Raw genomic sequence first — 22755 nt, forward strand, 5'->3', positions numbered from 1 at the left:
GTCTCTTCTTGCAACATGGCAGAACCTGGCTAATCTTTGGTAGTGAAGACAGCTGATGAGGGTGAGAGGTGAGAAAGTGTCTTGGGGACTGCTGAAGAAAGCCTGGGCCTTGGTGGCTGAGTGGTGCCACTCAGGTTAGGAGGAGTCAAGGAAAGCACCCATGTTCCTGCTGGGGCTGCTGCATGAGCGCTCCACCAGCGGACGGAGAGGATATAGGGAAGGGGGCAGGTCTGAGAGAATCTTTTTTCTTTTAGATTTTATTTTATTTATTTCTCTCCCCTTTCCCCTGTTGTCTGCTCACCGTGTCCATTCGCTGTGTGTTCTTTTGCGTCCGCTTGCATTATCTGGTGGCACTAGGAAACTGAGTCTCTTTCTTGTTGCGTCATCTTGCTGCGTCAGCTCCCGGTGTGTGCGGCGCCACTCCTGGGCAGGCTGCGCATTCCTCACTCGGGGCAGCTCTCCTTGCAGGGCGCACTCCTTGTGCGTGGAGCTCCCCTACGTGGGGGACACCCCTGCGTGGCACGGCACTCATTGTGTGCATCAGCACTGCGCATGGGCCAGCTGCACACGGGTCAAGGAGGCCCGGGGTTTGAACCCTGGACCCTCCCTACGGTAGACAGACGCTCTATCAGTTGAGCCTCGTCCACTTCCTGGTTTGAGAGAATCTGAAAACCCACCTGGGGCAGGTTTTGAGTTTGAGATGCCTGCGGGATCATTCAAAGCATCTTCAGCAGCAGCTGGCTCTAGGGACCTGTTTTGGTTATTTATTGCTACCTAACAAGCTACCTCGAAACTTAGTGGCTTAACATAATGACGATTTTACTTGTTTGCCCACAATTCTGCTCTGCCTGCATCTGGCAGAGTCACTGTTGTCACATCATATTATTTACAGCAGGTCACAGGACCAGCCGGATTCAAGGCGAGGAGATTACACAACACCCGGAATACCAGGAGGCAGGGTCCATTGTGGGAGGCCAAAAGGGCTGTCCCCCGCAGTCCCTGATCCTTGGAGGGCTCGTCGGTGGAATACCCTTAGCACAGCCTGCGGTGGCAGCTGGAACTCCTGGGCGGGGTCCTGGGCGGGTGTGCACAGAAGACGCCGGGAACCTTGCAGACACGGGAGCCTTGAGTGGTGTGATTTTCCTAGTTTCACAAGCCCTTGTTAACACAGGTTTTTTTTTTTTTTCCACATTAACTTATTTATTTTTTCTCTATTTTTAAAAAAAAGTTACATTCAAAAAATATAAGAGGTCCCCATATACCCTCCACCCCCCTCATCCCACATCAACAACCTCTTTCATCATCGTGGCACATTGACTGCATTTGGGGAACACATCTTGCAGCACGGCTGCACCGCATGGATAGTGGTTTACTTTGTAGTTTACACTCTCCCCAGTCCACCCAGTGGGCCACGGCAGGACATACAAGGTCCAGCATCTGTGCCTGCAGCGCCACCCAGGACAACTCCCAGTCCTGAAAATGCCCCACATCACACCTCTTCTTCCCTCTCCCGCCCTCACCAGCTATGGTGGTTACTTTCTGCACATCATTTCTTGATCAACAGTCACCGCAGCGTTTTTGGTGATTTTGTTACCAGCCCTGTTTTCTTGGCCCCGGTGTTCATCAGTTTTACCTAAGGATGCTGGTCTAGCCAGAACTCCCAGTTAGGAAGTATTTACATTTTAATTATTTGTGGTGAGTAAATCTGGTTAGAGGCAGTAACTTAAACTGTCTAGCTTCTGCAACGAAAGCGAGGAAATGCCTCTATGGGAGGGTGCAGTTTTCAGTGCATAAAGGTCTCCCAAACAGGGACTTTCCTCCAAAGCTAGCTAACCTCTGGGAATTTGACCTTTCTCTGACTCGATTTCCTTTTTCTGGACTCAACTTTGGAGCTCTTTGTGAAGACAGGCTAATTTTAAAGATCATAAATCTTTTTTACTAGGTGACACATTTACCACTCTAATTAGCGCTGCCATTCAAAGCCTTTCCTACGGGGGAAACCAACCCAACAGCACCCCACCTGAAGCTTAAACCACGATTAAGCAGAGGTCAAGGGCAAAGAGGCGCAGGGCTTAGGCTTTGCCTGCGTCCTGACAGTCACTCATCAGATCTATATGGAGATAGAGCAGTGCTGAAGTCACTGTCTTGGGTTATGAGGAAAAGATAAATTCGAGTCTAGACTTGTGAGCTTGTAAATAATAACTTTTAAACAATAGGTCTTTATGGGTTATAGTACAAGGTAGTTTTCACAAAGAGGAACTGGGTGTTTCACAGAGGACGTGACACTTGAGTTGGGTCTTGAAGGATGAATAGGAGTCCACCTGCCTATGAACAAGGCCATTTACAGGCGACTAGGAAATGCAAATTCCTAAAGAGGAAGGCCACCGCCATTCTTCAGGGGGCTTCCCGTGGCCGACGTCTTCCCTCGCTCTCGGCCCCTAAACTCCCAAAGTCTTAACGCGAGGTCAGCCTCGGGTCAAGACCCAGAGACCAGTTCCCAGCCGGCCGCCGCGCCAGGGCGGGATGGCGAGCGCAGCGGGATTACAGGAGCCCCCGCGCGCATGCGCCCTGCCGCCGGCGGGCTCGGCCCACCCGGCGCGCGGCTCGCCCAGCCGCCCTCGCGCCTCGCGGGCCACAGCGCCCGGCCCCGGGAGCGCGCGCCCGCGCAGACGCCACGGCCCCGGGAGCGCGCGCCCGCGCAGACGCCACGGCCCCGGGAGCGCGCGCCCGCGCAGACGCCACGGCCCCGGGAGCGCGCGCCCGCGCAGACGCCACGGCCCCGGCGGGCGCGTGCGCACGAGCTTGCCGGGCGCGCGGACCGCGGGGTGACTAGAGGTGGGGCGCCGCGAGGGCGCGCCGCAGGAAGCGGCCGCCGTGACGGCGCGGGCGTGGTCACGTGGCCGCCGCCGCCGCCGCCGCCCGCCCTGCTCTCTTTCGGGTCGGGCCAGGCCGGCTCCGCGAGCGCCCGGCGGAGGCTGTGGGAGAGAGAGAGGAGGGGAGGAGGAGGAGGATTCAGGGAAGGGGCGCTGGGGAGCCCTTCTGCGCCACAGGTAACACCAACTAACGCCGGATACGGCCGAGCCCGCCGCCGCCGGCCCCCCAGCGACCCCCGCCGCCCCCCGCGGAGGCCCGAAGGCCCCTGGAGGCGCCGCCCGGGGGGGCCTCCGCGGCCGGCGCGGGGCTGGGGGGCGGCCCCGGAGCGTGGGGTCCCCGCGGGAGCGGCCGCCTCGGCGGGCAGGCAGAGCCTGTGGCCCGACTGGGGTTGCACTTCCTACTCGGTCCGTTTATCCCCTTTTTTCAGCCCTGGGAGAGAAACATGCCTCCTGCTCGAGCCGGAAGCGAGACGGGCCCGGACTCCCCAAACCTTCTGAAAGGCAGACTTGACGAGAGAAAAGCCTTTACCTTTGAGAACGGGCGACACGCCTTTTAGCACTACTTAAGTGTCTTCACCTTGAGGAACATCCACGTTGAGATCTTTCGGGATATGAGAAAATTGTGCACAGGGTGAAAGTCGACGTTTTTCTGGCTTTTCCTGAAAACACGCACACTCAAACCTTCCAAAACAGGATTCGGGTCTATTACTAGTTAACTAACTCGTTTTAGTTCCAGGATATAATCTGTGTTTAAACTTGGCATTCTTTAAATTTTTCTCAATGAAAACTTTCTGGGAAGAGTTTCTCTTGCCGACTGTGAATTGGGCTAAATCCTCAAGTTTTAGAATATAGGTTGCCCACCTTTGGGTCAGATTGTGCGGAACTTTCTAGACCTAGTCATTCATTTGTACTCTTTTTCATCAACATACAGTCCCAATGCTATATTTTCTTGGTGTTGTGCTGTTGCCCAAAATACTGTTTTGAAGCAGGAATCATTTATCTCATGCCTTTCTGAAAAATAAACTTTGGCACACTTTAGATTCCAGTGGCAAAGAAATCCATTTTTTGTTTTTTTTTCTTTTCTGCAGCTTTCTGATTACTTGTTAATTTTTATACCATATCTCCAAAATGCATATGTAAGCTTGAACATTTAAAATTCTTACAGCTACCTATGCAGTGGTGTCAGAGAGCAGTGCTTCTCAAACTTCAATGTATCCGTCCAGGCTCTCGTTAAAAGGCAGATCCTGACTTTGTAGATCTGTGATTCCTAACAAGCCTCTAGATGCTGCTAAACAAGAGATCATCCTTGAGTAGCAAGAATATGGGTAACAAGTGTGCTAAGAAATAAAGTGATATATCGTTTAATAATTCACTCTGGATGTAGAGGGGTTTTGAGAGAAGGGGCAAATGGCAGGACGAACAGGGAGAGCTTGCCTAGGGAGTTGTCTTAGGCTGGGAGAACAGGCCAGGTCCAGGCTCCATGGGAAGGGATAGTAGAAGTTCGGGGGTGGTTACAGCTAGGAAGAATGCATGTACCATGCCTGCAGGTTTTATGGTGTCTCCATCACCTGGCTTCTGAATTTTCCCTTAGGAGATTGGTGCACTTCTAGCTGAAAGACTTGCTCAGCTATGGACAGTTGTTTTGTTTGTATTTTTGAGGTACTGGGGCTAGGGGTTGAACCCAGGACTTCAGTATGCATCAACCACGAGCTACATGGGCTCCCCCGAGTTGGTTTTTTCCCTTTGTTGTTTGTTTTGTTCTTTGGAGGTACTGGGGCTCAAACAGGGACCTCTTATGTGGAAGCAGGTGCTCAACCACTGAGCTATACCTGTTCCCCTGGACAGTTGGGTTTTATCAGTACACTTAAAAAAATTTGTGGAAGTATAAAATAATTTACTTCAGTGCCATAAGTTTTAGTCTTCATTCTAGGCCTTACTTTAACTTTGTTTCTTATAAATGCTCTTAAATAATATTTATAAATAGGCAAAACTTTTGAAGCACTACGTGCCAAGACTGTTCAAAGTGGTCTACATATAGTCCAAACATATAATCCAAAGTGCTCATGTAATCCTAACAGCAACCTCTGAGGAAATGGAAAAAGAGAGATGGTAAATCATGCTCAGGGTTAAACAGTAAATGTCAAGCTGGGATTCTTTTTGACTGACTCCAGAGTCCCTGCTCTTGTCAGTCTTCTCTGTGCTACCTTTTTAGAAGAAAAATAATGATATTCTTTTAAATCCTTTGCTTTCATTTTAAAATTCAAATCTATCATCATTCTGTTTTCCCCATTTCTTCCACTCTAAAATGAAGAATACCTCAATGCTTGTAATCGTCTTTTCTGAAAAAGATACTGAAATTTTCAAAGCTTATTTTGTGTGTTTTTGTTTGCTGGACCAGTCAGTCTCTGAGTTCAATGTCACCATTAAATGTAAAAATAATGTCTACTTCCTTTTCACCCTGAAGGTTTTTCAGCCCTTAATTTCCTGCCTGTGCTTCCTCTTCTCCTACCCCCCAATGCTGACACATGGTAGATTTATTCTATATTTATTATGCTGACATTTAATTATTTTTTTGAGGGAATAACTTTTTATTTTGCAAGTATATTCCATTAAAAACAACTACTAGACATTGGTCATCATTATCATATTTTAATACCAAAAAAGCAAGAAGGACAGTCTCAGAATAAAGGATGAACTTTCAGGTTGAAAAATTTGTGTTCCATAAAACTAAAATGTCCTTTCCCTCTTTGTCTCTGGTCACTGAAAGCATTGCCCCATACTGGCACCAGTCTGAGGATGGCGTTTGTAAACCTGGCCTAAGAGATTTCCCTCAACAGGAACAGGTCATTGGAATAGCAGTACATAAAGTGTGCGCATTGGCACCTGGGAATTGAGAGGTTTTGCTGGGGTCTGTGAGCTAATTCCAGTAGCGTCGATTCTCTTTGCACTGGGATGATAGAGGGTTTGGGAAGGAAATCAGCAGAACAACAAATCACTGTTGAAATGCTTTGTCCAGAACACATCCAGTGTTTAGGAATGTTTCCCGTTCTTCATATGTCTTACAAAATGAAACCGTAATGCCTGTGCAGGAGTTTAATAACACTAAGCGTGACACATACTGGATGAAAAGAGGCCGTGAAGTTTTTATCTGTTGGAATCGTCTGAATTCTCTTTCTTGAGCTTTCTGTTAATATGAGAGTGGGTTTGAAGCCCTTGCTGCACTCCGCTCCCGCTTTTCCAGTTCTCTTCCTGGTGCTGTGTGTGGGGCACAGAGCACACTGGCTCTGCCGTGCCTCCTGGGCTTCACACCTGCCCGCCCAGGGCTAATGATACTGGTTGTAAATCCAGGGGAGCATTTGTTCCATGTCCAAATACGTAAGCTTTCTAATAGCTGTTTTTGCTTACTTAAAATTATTATATTACTTATAACTGAGCTTCTCAATGCTTCACTTTTCTCATCTTTATAATGGGAATAATAATAGTAAGTACCTCACAGGGTGGTTCTGAGGATTAAATTAATACGTATGAAATCCTTAGAATAGTGTCTGGCAAATAGTGCTACTAGGTAAATGTTAGATACTGTATTCTACTATGGATAAGCCGTATAATTAATACTGGCTATACTTGAAGGAGCTTAATGGAAACTATACATTTATTTGGGATAAGGCTGTATAGGCCAGGGAAAGAGGAAGCTTGTATTTTTTGGATAAAAATATAAAATTGTTATAATATTTTTATCCCGTTTGGTTTGGCAGCTCATGTCTTTCAGAACATGAAGGTAGGGAGATGGGGGCTGAGGAAATAATAAAAGAGGTCTGTGGGTGGTGGTGTGAAAGGATTGATTAAAAACTTTCAAGTGTTGTGTTGCTCTAAAGCCCAGGGCAGGATCACCTTTCTTTTGGAAGCTGCTTTCTCTATACTTTTTGACTTCTACAACTAACTCCTTTAAGTAATCCATCTTTCCATTCTCCAGATTGATTTACAGCCCCTTATCTAAAACTCATGGGGTATACGTGTCTTAAAAGTCAACATTTTTTGGAATTTGAAAAATTAATATCGTGCATATGCATATTATGAAACCTCCTTTAATTTTCCCTGCCAGTTTGAAGGTTAATTTTGATCCATTTATCTGGTGTGTGTGTGTGTGAAATATATGTAATGCATAAACATGGATATACTTAATATATATATAAATATTTTTAACTAAAAGTGGGAGCCATACTATTATTTTTATTTTTTAAATAAAATTTTTTGAAGTATATCATTCATACATGAGCATACATAATAAGTACGTAGTAAAACTTGTGAATTTACAAAATAAACATGCATATCATTCTACAAAGGGAGCCGTACTATTTTGTTACTTGTATTTGTTTTTCATTTATTATTTTATGCCATTACTCTTGTCATTGAACTACTTTTCTATGTAATTGTTAATGGCTGCATATTATTTCATTGTATGAATGTGCTATAATTTATGTAGTTTTCCATTCTTGGATATCTGGATTAATCTTAATCTTTAATTAACAGTGCTACCCTGTGCATTGTTGAAGCTAACAGCCCCTTTATGTATATGCATTATTTATTTGGGAAAAATTGTTGTGAGTGGAAATATTGGGTCAAAAGATATGCCTGCATTTAACAATTTTATACACATTGCCAGATTGTCTATCAGAAATGTTCTACCAGTTTATCCTTTACTATAAAGCTGTTTGAGAGGCTCTTTATTTTAATAGCTTTACTGAGGTATAATTTACCTTATACCTATTCCCTCTGCCCCTTCTTCTGCCTTCTTTTGGATTTTAGCATTTTATATAGTTGAATCTTGCTTCTTACTTTATGTATCTTGTATAGATAAGCTATCCCTACTCTGTGTTTATGTAGCTATTAATTTATATTTTTTCAACTATTTTCTAGTTTTATTTTCACTTTTGGGTTTGTAATTATCCCATAACATATTTAGATGTAGAATGTGAAGTAGAGGATCCAAAAAAATTTATTTTAAAGGCTTATTTTATTTGTCACTCCCTCCTGCCCCCCTGTTGTTTGCACTTGTTGTTCATTTGCCATGTGCTCCTTGTGTTTGCTCATCTTCTCTTTAGGAAGCACTGGGAACCGAATATGGGACCTCCCAAGTGGGAGAGAGGTACTTAATCACTTGGGCTGCCTCAGCTCCCTGCTTTGTTGTGTCTCTCATTGTCTTTCCTGTTTGTGTCTCTCTGTTGTGCCAGCTCTCTCTCTTGCTCCTCTTCTCCAGGAGGCACCGGGAACCAAACCCAGGACCTTTTGTGTTGAGGCGGAATCAATTACTTGAGCCACATCTACTTCCGCCGCATTTTTTTTTAACCTTATGTTTCAATACTAAATGAATGATCTACTCTTTTTCTATGTATATCAGAAATGTTATCATTTGGTCTTCTGTTCCACTGTATTTGTGTTGTTGTGAATGGGATTTTTCTTCCTGTACATATATATATTTTTCTACCTATTACTGGTAAATTGAAGAGCCATTGTTTTTTGTGTATTTATGTTGTAACCAGTCGCTTTCTGAATCTCTTACTTATCCTAATGGTTTTTCACTTGATTCTCATACATTTTTCAGGTAGATAATCATGCCACCCGGAGCCAGTCATTTTTGTATAATGTGTTTTATCATGATTAATTTTAATTTGTGGAGGCTGTGCTGGAATGATTTTGTTAATTTTGTTGACTTGAAATGCAGTGTTTTGATATGGTACCACTGTGATTTGATCTACTCAGCTGTCAAAAGGGTTTTAATGTATCTGGAAAACCAATCTACCAGATTAGCACTTAAGGACCCTTCTAGCTCAGAGGTTTTGTGAGTCTACTTTTTTTTAATGGATTATTTATTTATTGAATGGCTTAAAAAATGTCACTGAAGTTTAATGCTCTTTTTTATAATATAACTCAGAATGTCTTTTGTTGTGAATAAACATTTATAAGTAAAAAGTTAAAGAAATTAAAAAAAAACCACAATTTTTTAAACAGATAAAAACACGGATTTAAATCAAACTTTGAATACAGATAGAAATTCTACTGTCTACTTAAGGCAATGCATGCACCCCTGCAGCAAAGCCGGCAGTGTGAGGAGTGGGAAATACTGGCCTGTGCCTCAGGAACCTTGAATCCCAACCTAACACAGTTCTGTTGCCTAATGGCAAGTCACTTAACTTCCCTGGATTTCCATGGAAATGCATTAAGCTAAAAAAAATGTTATTGTATATCTAAAACCTAACATTTTTCCTTTTAAGCACATTCAGATATGTATTTCAGTGCTGTTAATTATGTTCACAGTGATGTGCTACTGTTCCAACCCAACTCCCAGAGGGCACGGGCCAGGGCAGCTGCAAGACCAAAGAATGCACCTGGCCCAGACCCAGACTTGAACTTTATTGGGACTTATAGACAGGAGAGATTCTCCGGTGGCAGCAGGCCAGATAATGAAAGCAGCGCTCTCCAAATAGATGGGAAAATGAGCAGCATTGTATAGGGTTACAGACAAAGATTTCACTGCGGAGTTTCTGCTAGGGTCACATGAAGCACACAAGTGGGGTCTGGTGATGTTATTGTAGGAAGAAAGTGTACAGCCTAGAGAAAATTACAGTCTACAGTACCATCTGTATATTGTTTCCCTGAGGGGAGGTCTTCTGTTTTTTTTTTAAAGGAGGTATTGGGGATTGAACCTGGAACCTCGTGTATGGGAAGCAGGTGCTCAACCACTGAGCTACATCCACTCCCCAATGAGAGTTGGTTTTTTTGTTTGTTTTGTTTTTAAGAGGTTCTGGGGATCGAACTTGGGACCTAGTACATGGGAAGCAGGCATTCAACTACTCGAGCTATATCCACTTCCTGATCTTTTACATCTTAACCAGTGTCCTGGGCCGTGTAGGCAGCTACATGCTGTGGGCTTGATTTCTTTTTCCAGCCATGGGGTGGCTCTCCTTTCAGGGCACACTTCTTGCACAGGGCTCCCCTACGTGGGGAACACCCCTGCGTGGCATGGCACTCCTTGCGCGCATCAGCACTGTGCGTGGGCCAGCTCACCACACGGGTCAGGAGGCCCTGGGTTTGAACTGAACCTCCTGTATGGTAGACAGACGCTCTATCAGTTGAGCCAAAGCCACTTCCCACCATGCTATTTTGACCACTGTAGCTTTGTAGTATGTTTCAAGGTCAGGCAGTGAAATTCCTCCCGCGTCCCTCTTCTTTTTAAGAATGCTTTTGGCTATTCAGGTGCACTTTCCCTTCCAAATGAATTTGATAATTGCCTTTTCTAATTCTGTAAAGTAAACTTTTGGGATTTTGATTGGTATTACATTGAACCCATAAATCAGTTTGGGTAAGATTGTCATCATGATATTTATTTTTGCAGTCCATGAATGCGGAATGTCATTCCATTTGTTTAGATCTTTCTTGATTTCTTTAACCATTGTTTTGTAGTTTTCTGCATATAGGTCTGTACTTCTTTGGTTAAAGTAATGCCTAGGTATTTGAATCTTTTTGTTGCTGTTGAAAATGGAATTTCCCCCCTGATTTCCTCCTCAGATTGTTCCTTTCTAGTGTTCAAAAACATTACTGATTTTTGTGTGTTGATCTTGTATCTTGCCACTTTGCTGAACTCATTTATTAGCTCAAGTAGCTTTGTTGAGGTTTTTCTAAGTACAGGATCATGTTATCTGCAAACAGAGTTTTACTTCCTCTTTTCCTATATGAATGCCTTTAAGTTTTTTTTTTCTTCTCTTATTGGCCTAGCTAGAACTTCTAATACAATATTGAGTAACATTTGTGACAGTGGGCATCCTTGTCTTGTTCCTGATCTTAGAGGGAAAGCTTTCAACCTTTCCCCGTTTAATGTGGGTTTTTAATATATGCCTTTTATCGTATTAAGGAATTTTCCTTCTATTCCTATCTTTTGAAATGTTTTTATCAAAAAAAAGATGCTGGATTTTGTTGAATGCCTTTTCCGCTTCGATTGAGATTATCATATATGTTCTTTCCTTCAATTTGTTAATGTGGTGTATTACTTTGATTTTCTTATGTTGAGCCAGCCTTGCATACCAGGAATAAATCCCACCTGGTCGTCATGTTTAAGTCTTTTGATTACTCTGTTGGAGTCTGTTTGCAAGTATTTTGTTGAGGATTTTTATATCCATGTTCATTGGAGAGATTGGTCTGTAATTATTTTTTCTTTTTTTTTTAAAGATTTATTATTTATCTACTTATTTCTCTCCCCTTCCCCCCCACCCCCCTGCCCCAGTTGTCTGTCCTCTGTGTCCATTCGCTGTGTCCTGTTTGTCCGCTTCTGTTGTTGTCAGCGGCATGGGAATCTGTGTTTCTTTTTGTTTCATTATCTTGTTGTGTCAGCTCTCCGTGTGGGTGGCGCCACTCCTAGGCAGGCCACACTTTTCCTCGAGATGGGCAGTCCTCCCCACGGGGTGCACTCCCCACGCATGGGGCTCTCTTGTGTGGGTACACCCCTGCATGGCATGGCACTCCCCGTGTGCATCAGCACCACGCATGGGCCAGACCCACGTGGGCCAAGGAGGCCTGGGGTTTGTACCAAGGACCTCCCACGTGGTAGACGGATGCCCCAACCTCTGGGCCAAGTCTGCCCGCCTGTAATTTTCTTTTCTTGTAGTATCTTTATATGGGTTTGGTATTAGGGTGAGGTTGGCTTCATAAAATGTGTTGGGTAATTTTCCCTCCTCTTCAATTTTCTGGAAGAGTTTAAACAGGATTGATGTTAATTCTTTTAGAAATACTTGGTATAATTCACCTGTGAAGCCATCTGGTCCTGGACTTTTCTTTGCTGGGAGATTTTTGATGGTGGATTCAGTCTCCTTAAATGTGATTGGTTTGTTAAGATCTTGTATTTCTTGTAGTGTCAGTGTAGGTTGTACATTTCTAGTAATTTTTTCTTTTCATCTAGATTGTCTAGTTTGTTGGCATACAGTTTCTCATAATATCCTCTTATGGTTCTTTTTATTTCTATGGGGTTGGTTGTAACTTCTCCCCCATTCATTTTTGATTGTATTTATTTGCATCTTCTCTTTTTTTTCTTTGTTAGTCTAGCTAGGGGTTTGTCCATTTTATTGATTTTCTCAAAGAACCAGCTTTTCGTTTTGCTGATTTTCTATCTTTTTTTTTGTTCTCAATTTCATTTATTTGTATTCTGATCTTTATTATTTCTTTCCTTCTGTTTGCTTTGGGGGATTGGTTTGCTGTTCTTTTTCTAGTTTCTCTAGTTGTTCAGTTTTATCTGTGAGTTTAGCTCTTCTTTTTAAGTATAGGCATTTTGGGCTATAAATTTTCCTCTCAAGATGACTTTGCTGTACCCCTTATGTTTTGATACATTGTGTTCTTGTTTTCATTTGTCTCAACATATTTACCGATTTCACTTGCAATTTCTTCTTTGACCCTCTGATTATTTAGGAGTGTGTTGTTCTGCCTCCACAAGTTTGCGAATTTAGTTTCTTCCTGTCTATTATTTTTTTTTCTTTTTTCTTTTTAGAACTATTTAATTGATGTAGAATGCTATCACGCAACTTTATTTTTATTTTTATTTTTTTAAAGATTTATTTATTTATTTTTCTCCCCTTCCCCCCCACCCCAGTTGTCTGTTCTCTGTGTCTATTTGCTGTGTCTTCTTTGTCTGCTCTGTTACTGTCAGCAGCACGGGAATATGTGTTTCTTTTTGTTGTGTCAGCTCTCCGTGTGTGTGGCACCATTCTTGGGCAGGCTGCACTTTCTTTTGTGCTGGGCGGCTCTCCTTATGGGGCACACTTCTTGCGCATGGGCCTCCCCTACGTGGGGGCCACCCCTGTGTGGCAGGGCACTCCATGCGTGTATCAGCACTATGCATGGGCCAGCTCCACACGGGTCAAGGAGGCCCAGGGTTTGAACCGTGGACCTCCCATGTGGTAGACGGATGTCCTAACCACTGGGCCAAGTCCACTGCCCTTCCTGTCTATTATTGATTTCTAGTTTTATTTCTTTAGGGTCTGAGAAGGTACGTTGTATAATTTCAGTCTTTTTGTATTTATTGAGAGCTGCACTGTGCCTTATCATGTGGTCTATCCTGGAGAAAGATCCATGGGCCCTTGAGAAGAATGTATAACCCACTGAGTTTGGATGCAGTGTTCTGTATAGGTTAGGTCTAACATATTTATCATTTTGTTCAAGTTCTCTGTTTCCTTGTTGATCTTCTGTCTAGTTCTAATGATTTGAGTGGGGGTGTTGAAGTCTTCTACAATTATTGTACAGATGTCTGTTTCTCCCTTCAGTTTTCCCAGAGTTTGCCTAATTTATTTTGGGACACCCTGGTTAGGTGCATAGATGTTCTTGACTGTTTTATCTTCCTGGTGGATTGTCCCTTTTATTAATATATAATGGTCTTCTCTATGTCATAACTTTTTCACATCTAAAATCTGTTTTCGATTATTATTCATGTGGAGTATCTTTTTCCAGCCTTTCTCTTTCAGCTGGTTTGTATTCTTGGGTTTAGAGTGAGTTTCTGGTAAGCAGCATATGGATAGCTCATGTTTTTTTATCCATTCTGTCAACCTGTACTTTTGATTGGGTAGTTTAATCCCTTCAATGATATTACTATAAATGCACTATATACTTCCTCCATTTTATTCTTTGGTTTTCATATGTCATACCTTATTTTTGTCTTTTTACACTTTTGGTTATCATTTCTGCTATTCTTTCTTCTATACTCTCCTCTAAACCTGTCTCTCCTGTCTTTTTCTTTCAGGTTCTAAGGCTTCCTTTAATATTTCCTGCAAAGGTTGATTATTTTTTGCAAACACTCTTAGTTTCCATTTGTTTGTGAATATTTTATGCTCACCTTCTTATTTGTAGGACAGTTTTGCTGGATAAATAATTCTTGGCTGGCAGTTTTCTCTTTCAGTATCCTAATTGTATCATACCACTGTCTCCTTGCTTCCATGGTTTTAGAAGATAAATCTGTGGTAAGTCTTACTGGATGTCCCTGGTGTGTGATGGTTTGCTTCTCCCTTGCTGCTCTGAGAATTTTTTCTTCGAGTACTATGTGTCTTGGAGTAGGTCGATTCAGATTTATTTTGATTGGGGTACAGTGTGCTTCTTGGACATGTAAGTGCATTTTTCTCGTGAGAGTTGGGAAATTGTCAGCTATGATTTCCTCAGTACTCTCTCTGCCCCTTTTCCCTTCTCTTCTCCTTCTGGAACTCCCATGACACATATGTTGTTATGTTTTGTGTTGTCACTCAACTCTCTGAGCCCCTGCTCAATTTTATCCATCTTTCTTCTCTCTTCCTCTTTTCTCCCTTCAATTGTAGCTGTTCTGTCTTTGGTATCACTTATTCTTTCTTCTATCATTTCAAGTCTGCTGTTGTATGTCTCACAATGTATTTTTGATCTCACCTATTGTATCTTTCATTCCCATCTGTTACTTTTCTGTTCAGGTTTTCAGATTCTTCTTTGTGCTTGCTCAGTATCTTCTTGATGTCATTTATCTCTTTGACCATATTGTCTTTCAACTCATTAATTTGATTTTTGAAATTTGTGCTCATTTCTCTGATTAGTTCTCTCAAATTCTACATTTCTTCTGAGGCTTTGATATATTCCTTTTATTGGTTCATGTCTTCTGTTTTCTTAGTGTGGCTCTTCCATTAATTTTTTTCCCCCATTACTTTTTATACATTGTTATTTTAGCACCTATAAGAACTACTAAGTGGAGTTACATACCAAACAATACAGTACAATAGCTCTGGTATTTATAGTTACCCACATGGTTACCTTTACTGGAGGTCTTTCTTTCTACCACTAGTGTCCTTTCCTTTCAGTCTGAAGAACTCCTTTTTTCATTGTTTGTAGGGCAGGTGTAGTGGTGACAAACTCCCTCAACTTTTGTATTTCTGGGAATGTCTTTTTCTCCTTCTTTTTTAAGGAGGTACTGGGGATTGAACCCAGGACCTTATACATGGGAAGCAGGCACTCAGCCACTGAGTACTCCCCAATGAGAGTTGGTTTTTTGGTTTGTTTGTTTGTTAGGAAGTACCCATTATCAAACCCTGATTCCTGTGACCTTGTACATGGGAAGCAGGTGCTCAACCACTTGAACTATGTCTGTTCCCCTCTCCCCCATTTGTGAAAGAGAATCTTGACAGATATAAAATTCTTGGTTGGAAATTTTTCTTTTTCTAGCACTTTAAATATTTCATACCATTGCCTTCTTGCCTCCATGGTTTCTGATGAGAAATTGGTACCTAATCTTATTGTGATTCCATTGTACATGACTCCTTTTTCTCTTGCAGCTTTCAGAATTCTTTTCTTTTCCGTGGCATTGAACAATTTGATTTGTATGTGACTGGCATGGATCTTCTGGAGTTTATCCTATTTGGGGATTGTGGGCTTCTTAAATGTGCATATCCATCTCTTTTGTTAAATTTGGGAAGTTTTCAGCCATTATTTCTTTGAATATTCCTTTGCCTCTTTCTCTGTTTTTTCCCCTTCTGGGATCCCTGTAACGCATATATTGGCACACTTCATAGAATCCCACGGGTCTCTTGGGCTGTTTGTTCTTTTTATTCTTTACCTTTCTGCTCTTTAGCCTGACTCATTTCAGTTTCTTGTCTTTGAGATCATTGATTCTTTTTTTTCTGCCACCTCCAATCTACCGTTGAAGCTGTCTTGGGAATTTTTCCTTTCAGTTATTGTGTTCATCGACATCCGTATTTCTCTGGAGAGATTCCCATGTTATTCATTCATTGTTTCTTCATATCCTGTAGTTCTTCATGTTTTCCTTTATCTCCTTGAACATATTGAGGATTCTTATTTGAAAGTTTCTGCCTGCCAGGTACAAAATCTGGTTCTGTTTCTTGATGTTTCTGGATTTAATTTTTTTCCTTTGAATGGACCATCATTTTGTGTTTTTTTGTCTTGTAATCTTTTGTTGCATACTGTACATTTTAATATTTTACAGTGCGTCTCTGGAAGTCCCTGGGATGTTCCTTAAGTTTGTTTCCTGCTATTAATATGACAAAAGCTTATTTGAATGCCAGGAGCTAATCAAAACAAAAACAAACCAAGGCAAAATGCATCTATCACTCTCTTTGCAAATTGGCTCTGATTTGGCTGTTATCCAGAAGATCAGCACAAGGAGCCTGGGAAGTTTAGGGTCCCTCTGTCTTAACTGAGCCTTCATGGAGCCATAGAGTCCCCTTCTGTTCCTGGGCTTGTGCTTGTTAGAGGTATTTGGAATTCCTCATTTACAGTTTACAGAAATTTGAGTGAATGCTCCCCTTATTCCCTTTGAAGTAGACCTTCTCCCCATCCTGGACACTCTCTTGAGTGACTTAAATTAGGTAGTACTTTGCCCCATACCCCTTCAACTTAATTGTTTCTGACACTGTTCCATTGTCTTTTCTGCCCTCAGGAAAAATTCAGGGAGGGAGACCTGAGACCCATTCCCCACTCACTCTCTCACACTTCCACCCAGTAAATTTACACTCACATACATGCACCCAGTACGTACATGGCAGCTAGTCTGCTCCCCATGGTACAGGGCCAGGGACCCACAGTGAGAGTGCAAGCTGGCTCCACCCCGAGTTGTGGAGGGGGTAGATGAGGGGCTAGCAAGGGTACCAGGCACTTCTTGAATTTTGAAGCTGTGTTTTCTTAATTAAGTACTTGCCTAGGTAATGCAGTCCTTTAACTGCTTTCTGTAGTTGTGAGGAACGTTGCTGCCCGTACGATTCCTCTGCTGCCTTTGTCCAAGGAGTTTGGGTCAGTGGCTGCCCTCAGAGCCAGCCCCCAGTGATCTGAAGGAGCTGATCCCAGGTAGAGAGATCTGGAATCAGGCCACACACTCCCGGAACTTGGATGGCTAGTTCTTTGTATCTCACCATGGCACTAGTAAGGTGCAGCAGGAGCTGAAGGTCCTGTCCCCACCGCTGCCTGCCATTTGGCTAGGGGAAGGAGGAAGGTATCCGCTGCAGTGAGGGTGAAACTCACTGGTCTTTTTCACAATTTACTGGCTTCTTCCTCCCACCTTTCCCTGAGTCTGCACTGTGTTCCCCTAGATTCTGGTGTTTCAAAGTGGTTAATTCAGACAGTTTTTGCTAGTTGCACAGCTATTTGGGTAGAGGAACTGAACCTTGGAGCTTTTGCTCTGCCATCTTCCCACACTCCTACAGAAGTGGCTTTTTTTTTTTTTTTCATTCAAGTTTTAAAAACTTTAAGTATATCATTCATACCTGAATATACATGTTGTATAGTAAAAGTTGTGAGCTTACAACACAGGCATGCATATCATCATACAGGGTTTCTATACATCACCCCATACATATATCACCAACACCTTGCATGGTTGTGAAATGTTTGTAACAAATTATGAAAGAGCATTGTCAAAGTATTACTACTAACTATAGCCAATATCTTACATTTGATGTACATATATATATATTTTAAGATTTATTTTATTTATTTCTCTCCCCTTCCACCCCATTGTCTGCTCTCTGTTTCCATTTGCTGTGTGTACCTCTTGTGTTCTCTTGCATTATCTCATGGCACTGGGAAACTGAGTCTCTTTTTTGTTGCATCATCTTGCTGTGTCACCTCTCTGTGTGTGCGGCGCCACTCCTGGGCAGGCTGCGCTTTTCTCTTGCAGGGTGGCTCTCCTTATGGGGCACACTCCTTTCCGTGTGGGGCACTCCTATGCGGGGGCGTCCCTGTGTGGCACTACGTGTGGACCAGCTTATCACACGGGTCAGGAGACCCTGGGGATCGAACCCTGGACCCTCCATGTGATAGACGGATGCTCTATCAGTTGAGTCACATCGGCTTCCCGATATTTAGTATTTTTTTTAACCCAGCCCACCCAATTAACACCCTGTATTAATATTATATATTTGTTAAAGTTGATGAGAGAACTGTTAAACACAGTCCATCTTCCACCACTGGATTCACTATGTTCTATGTTCTATGCTTTGTGCAGTCTATTCAAAGTGTATACTCAGTGGCTCTCATTTTCATCACAAAGTTGTGCTGTCATCATCACCTCAGTCAATTTTAGGATGTTTTCATTACTCCAAAAGGAAAAATCCCATACTTTCTCGTACCCCTCATGGTTCTCCCTTAAAATTGATAAAATATCTTCTTTACTTTTGCTGCAAAAATTTTGCAGTAGTGCTTTTAACTATTGTCCATAAGGTACATGAGTTGTAGTTTTCCCATGTGTCACCATGTTCTTAATACTCTGTAAAAGGACATTCTTATATTTATACTATTTATTACAGTCTTCATACACTACTGAAATCACTGTTATACATTTCCTAGATTATTCTCTAACTTCCTTTCAATTGACATTTGCATCCACAGACTACCCCCTTCATCCACAATCATATTTATAAATCAGCAGTGTTATGTATCAACGCTCATTATGTTACCATCAACTCTATTCATTTCCACACTTTTACAGAAAACCTTATTAAAAATTCTACTATATTATCAGCTCCCATTCACAACTCACATTCTAACTCCTAATAACCTATACTCTAGAGTTTACCTCTATGAGTTTACTTATCGTATATAGTTCATATTAGTGAGACCATACAATATTTGTCCTTTTGTGTCTTACTTCATGCAACATGATGTCTCTGTTTTGTCCGTGTTGTTATATGCATCCCCTCTTCATTTATTCTTACAGCTGAATAGTATTCCATCGTGTGTGTATATATATATATATACACACACACACATATTTTGTTTATCCATTCATTGGTTGAAGAACACTTGGGTTCTTTTGGTAATTGTGACTAATGCCACTGTGAACATCAGTCTACAAACGTCAGTTTGTGTCCCTGCTTTCAGTTCTGAATATATTCCTAGGAGCAGAATTGCTTTATCACAAGGCAGTTCTAAATTTAGCGTCCTGCAAAACAACCAAACTGACTTCTACTGAGGATGCACAATTCTGTTTTGCCACTGAGAGTGAAGGAACATTCCTATTTCTCCACATCCTCTCCAACACTTGTAATTTTCTGTTTTTTGAATAGTAACCATTCTGTAAGGTGTAAAATCTCTTATTGTAGTTTTGATTTGCATTTCCCTCATAGGTAGTGGTGTTGAACATCTTCTCATGTGTTGTTGTTTTTTGAAAATTTTTAAAAAATTTTAAAATTTTATTTTTTCATGTGTTTTTTAGCCACTTGTATATCTTCTTTGGAAAAATGTTCAAATCTTTTGCCCATTTTTAAATTGGATTGCTGGTCTCTTTATTATTGAGTTGTATGATCTCCTTATACAACATGAAATTCAAACCTTTGTTGGATATGTGGTTTCCAGTGGGAGAAAATATCTCCCATTGACTAGCCTGCCTTTTAACCTTTGCTTGAAAAAGTCATTGGAAGCACAGAAGTATTGAATTTTGAGAAGATATCATTTATCTACTTTTTCTTTTAATACTCATGCTGTCGGCACCTCCTACCCCAAGATCTTAGACATTTTTCCCTACATTGTCTTCTAGGAGTTTTATGGTACCAGCTTTTATTTATTGGTCTTTAATCCATTTTGAGATAATCTTTGTATAAGGTGTGAGGTAGGGGCCCTCTTTCTTTTGCATACAGATATCCAATTCTCCCAGCACCATTTGTTGAGTAGACTCTTCTGACCCAGTTGGATGACTTGACAGCCATGTCAGAAATCACTTGACCATAGATACAAGGGTCTATTTCTGATCTCTCAGTTCAACTCCATTGGGCAGCATGTCTATCTTCATGCCAGTACCATGCTGCTAAGTATTATACTTTAAAGTCAGGAAGTGAGCGTCCTCCAGCTTTACTCTTCTTTTTAAAGATATTTTTGGTGACTTGGGGCCCCTTACCCTTCCAAAATAAATTTGATAGTTTGCTCTTCCATTTCTGCATAAGTTGGAATTTTTATTGGGATTACATTGAAACTATAAGTCAATTTGGGTAGAGTTTTCATCTTAACAAATTTTGTCTCCCAATCCACGGACAAGTAACGTCCTTCCATTTATTTGTCTTCTTTGGTTTTGTTTAGCAGTGTTTTGTAGTTTTCTGAGTACAGGTCCTATATATGTCCTTAGTTAAGTTTATTCCAAAGTATTTGATTATTTCAGTCACTGTTGTGAATGGAATTTCTTTCTTGAGTTCCTCTTCAGATTCCTAATTACTAATGTATAGAAATATTACTGATTTTTCATATTTATCTTGTATCCTGTACTTGCTGAAAAAGTTTAATTCTAGTAGTTTTGTTGTAGATTTTTGGGGACATTCTAGATAATAGTATCATATAATCTGAAAATAGTGAAAGTTTTACTTCTTTTCCAATTTGGATGCCATTTATTTCTTTTTCTTGCCTAATTGCTCTAACTAGAAGTTCTGTCACAATATTGAATAATAGTGGAGACAGTGGTCATCCTTGTCTTGTTTTCCATCTCAGCAGGAAAGCTTTCCGCCTTTCACCATTGAGTACAATGTAGCTTTTTCATATATGCACTTTCTAAGTCTCATACCATTTTTATCCCTTACTTCCACTTATGCCTATTTTAATATTTATTTACTTTCTTGTGTTGTACCATATGAGTGCCTTCTCATTTCTATCTGGATATATTTTTTTATGTTTTCTTTGTGGTTACCATAGGGTTAAAATTTAACACCTTATTATATAGTCATCATATTTGTTTTGGTACCAGCTTAATTTCAGTAGCATGCACATAAACCTTTTGTTTACCCCTCTGTCCCACCACACTTTTTTTTTTTACATCTTACTACTTGTATCTTTGTATAGTTTATGTCTAAAAACCTAGATTTGTCATTACCTGTTAGGAGTTTGCATTTTAGCACTTGTGGGAAGTAAGAAGTGAAGTTACATACTAAACAATAAAATACAATAATACTGGCATTTATAATTACCCAGATGGTTACCTTTACCACGGGTCTTTATTTCTTTATGCTGCTTTTGACCACTGCTTAGTGTCCTTTCCTTTCAGTTTCAAAGACTCCCTTTAGGATTGCTTATAGGGCAGGTCTGATGAATTCCTTCAGCTTTTGTTTATCTGAGGATATCTTAATCTCTTCCTCATTTTTGAAAGAAAATCTTGCTGGATGTAAAATTCTTGGTTGGCAGTTGTTTTCCTTCATCATTTTAAGTATTTCAACCCATGCTTTCTTGCCTCCAGGTTTCTGATGATAAATAGGCACTCAGTGTTACTGGGACCTCCTTGTATATAACACATTGCTTTTTTCTTGCAGCTTTCAGAACTCTCTATTTGTCCTTCGTGTTTCTTCAGTATGTGACAGAGTATATTTTTCTTCATGTTTATCTCTTTAGGTGTTCTCTGATCATTGATGTGCATATTCACGTCTTTTGCTAAGTTTGGAAAGTTCTCCATTATTCTTTGACTACTCATTCTGCCCACCCCCTTTCTAGGACTTCTGAAAGATGTTTATTGGTACATTTGATGATGTCCCATAGCTGTCTTTGCTTTTACTATTTCTTTTTTCTTCTTACTCCTCAGCCTGATTTATAGCAAGTGTTTTGTTTTCAAGTTCACTGATTCTTTCTTCTGCCAACTCCAGTCTGCTCTTGAAATCCTTCTGGGCATTATTCATTTCATTTCTTGTAATCTTCAACTCCAGTAATTCTGTTTTGTTCCTTTTAGAAATTTCTAACTCCATGCTTAGACTCTTGTACTGTTCATTCATTGTTTTCCTGATATCCTTTAGTTTTTCTGTGTACTTCCCTTTATCTCCTTGAGCATTTATAAGATGATTTTTTAAAAAGTCAGTTTTCAGTGTGTTCACATTCTTATTTCCCTTTTTTCCCTCTATATTTTTAATCCTCTTCCTTTGGATAGGTCATCATTTCCTGTTCTTTCTTTGTTTTGTCCTCTTTTGTTGCACGCTATACATTTTAATATTTTAAAGTTTTAACTCTGGGATTTATTCCCTGTGCTGTCTGCTTCCTGGTTTGGTAACTAGCTGTGATTTTCTTGGGCTTCCCACCTCTCTTCAGGAAGGTCTGCCTACGGTGAATGCACTGCGCAGGGTTTTCCCTATCTTATCGGGCCTGTGTCTTGACCTGGGCTTTTGCTTGTTAGGTGTTTTTGAGTTCCCGTTTACAGGAGTTTGTCTTTTGTTTCCCACTGGATGAACTTCTCTCTCCTGGCTATCTGAAGTTTGCTGGCCTTTGTTTTGCACTGTCTGCCTCTATAGTTTTTTTCTGCTCCATTTGTTGTCTCACACTGTTCTTCCTTGGAGGGCAAATTCTGGGAGGAGTGTGACCTTGGGGAGGACTTTCTCAATTTCTTCTTTTACAGCCAAAACAGGGTATGGGACCCACAAAGGGGGTACAGATAAACTCTAGAGTGCCCTATTGAGGGGAGTCAGGAAGGGCACCAGATACTTCTCCAACAGCTCCCCAAAACTGAGCTTTCCTGGCCTGCCTGGCAAATGCATCTAGCTTTCCCATGCAACCCCCGAGGAAACCCTGCATCTTTAAATCTCCACCCACTCTGCCCTTGTCTATGAGGGTTGAAATAATTGCTGTAGCTACCTTTGTCTAGGGTTGGTCAAAACAGTAGCTTCCCTCAGAGATGGGACCTGGTAATCCTAGTTCGTTAGTCAAAGGCTGTTGCTGGTAATCAGCTGTGCACACCCTTGTTCTTGGGGAAGAGGATATTTATGTCTCTTGGTGTCACCAGCAGCTAGCCAGGGACCGGATTGGGGGATGGGTATTAGTGCTGCCTTGGGAAGAGAGCAGTTTGCTAGTTCTTTACCCTAGTTTATTAGCCTCTTCCGCCAGCTCTTCCATGGATGTTGTACAGTTTTCTTCTATCCTCTGGAGGTTCCAG

At 41.5% G+C, this 22755-nt stretch overlaps 1 protein-coding gene across 1 annotated transcript in view; it reads left to right on the forward strand.

The window, feature by feature from the left end:
- Positions 1-2901: 2901 nt before the first annotated feature.
- Positions 2902-22755, forward strand: part of TBC1D5 (TBC1 domain family member 5) — a 589141-nt gene continuing 569287 nt past the window's right edge. The window contains exon 1 of the mRNA XM_058290770.2: positions 2902-3050. The gene's annotated coding sequence lies outside the window, so the exon portion shown is untranslated. The remainder of the gene's footprint in view (positions 3051-22755) is intronic.

Source organism: Dasypus novemcinctus, chromosome 31 (assembly GCF_030445035.2).
Source record: "Dasypus novemcinctus isolate mDasNov1 chromosome 31, mDasNov1.1.hap2, whole genome shotgun sequence".
Lineage (NCBI taxonomy): Eukaryota > Metazoa > Chordata > Mammalia > Cingulata > Dasypodidae > Dasypus > Dasypus novemcinctus.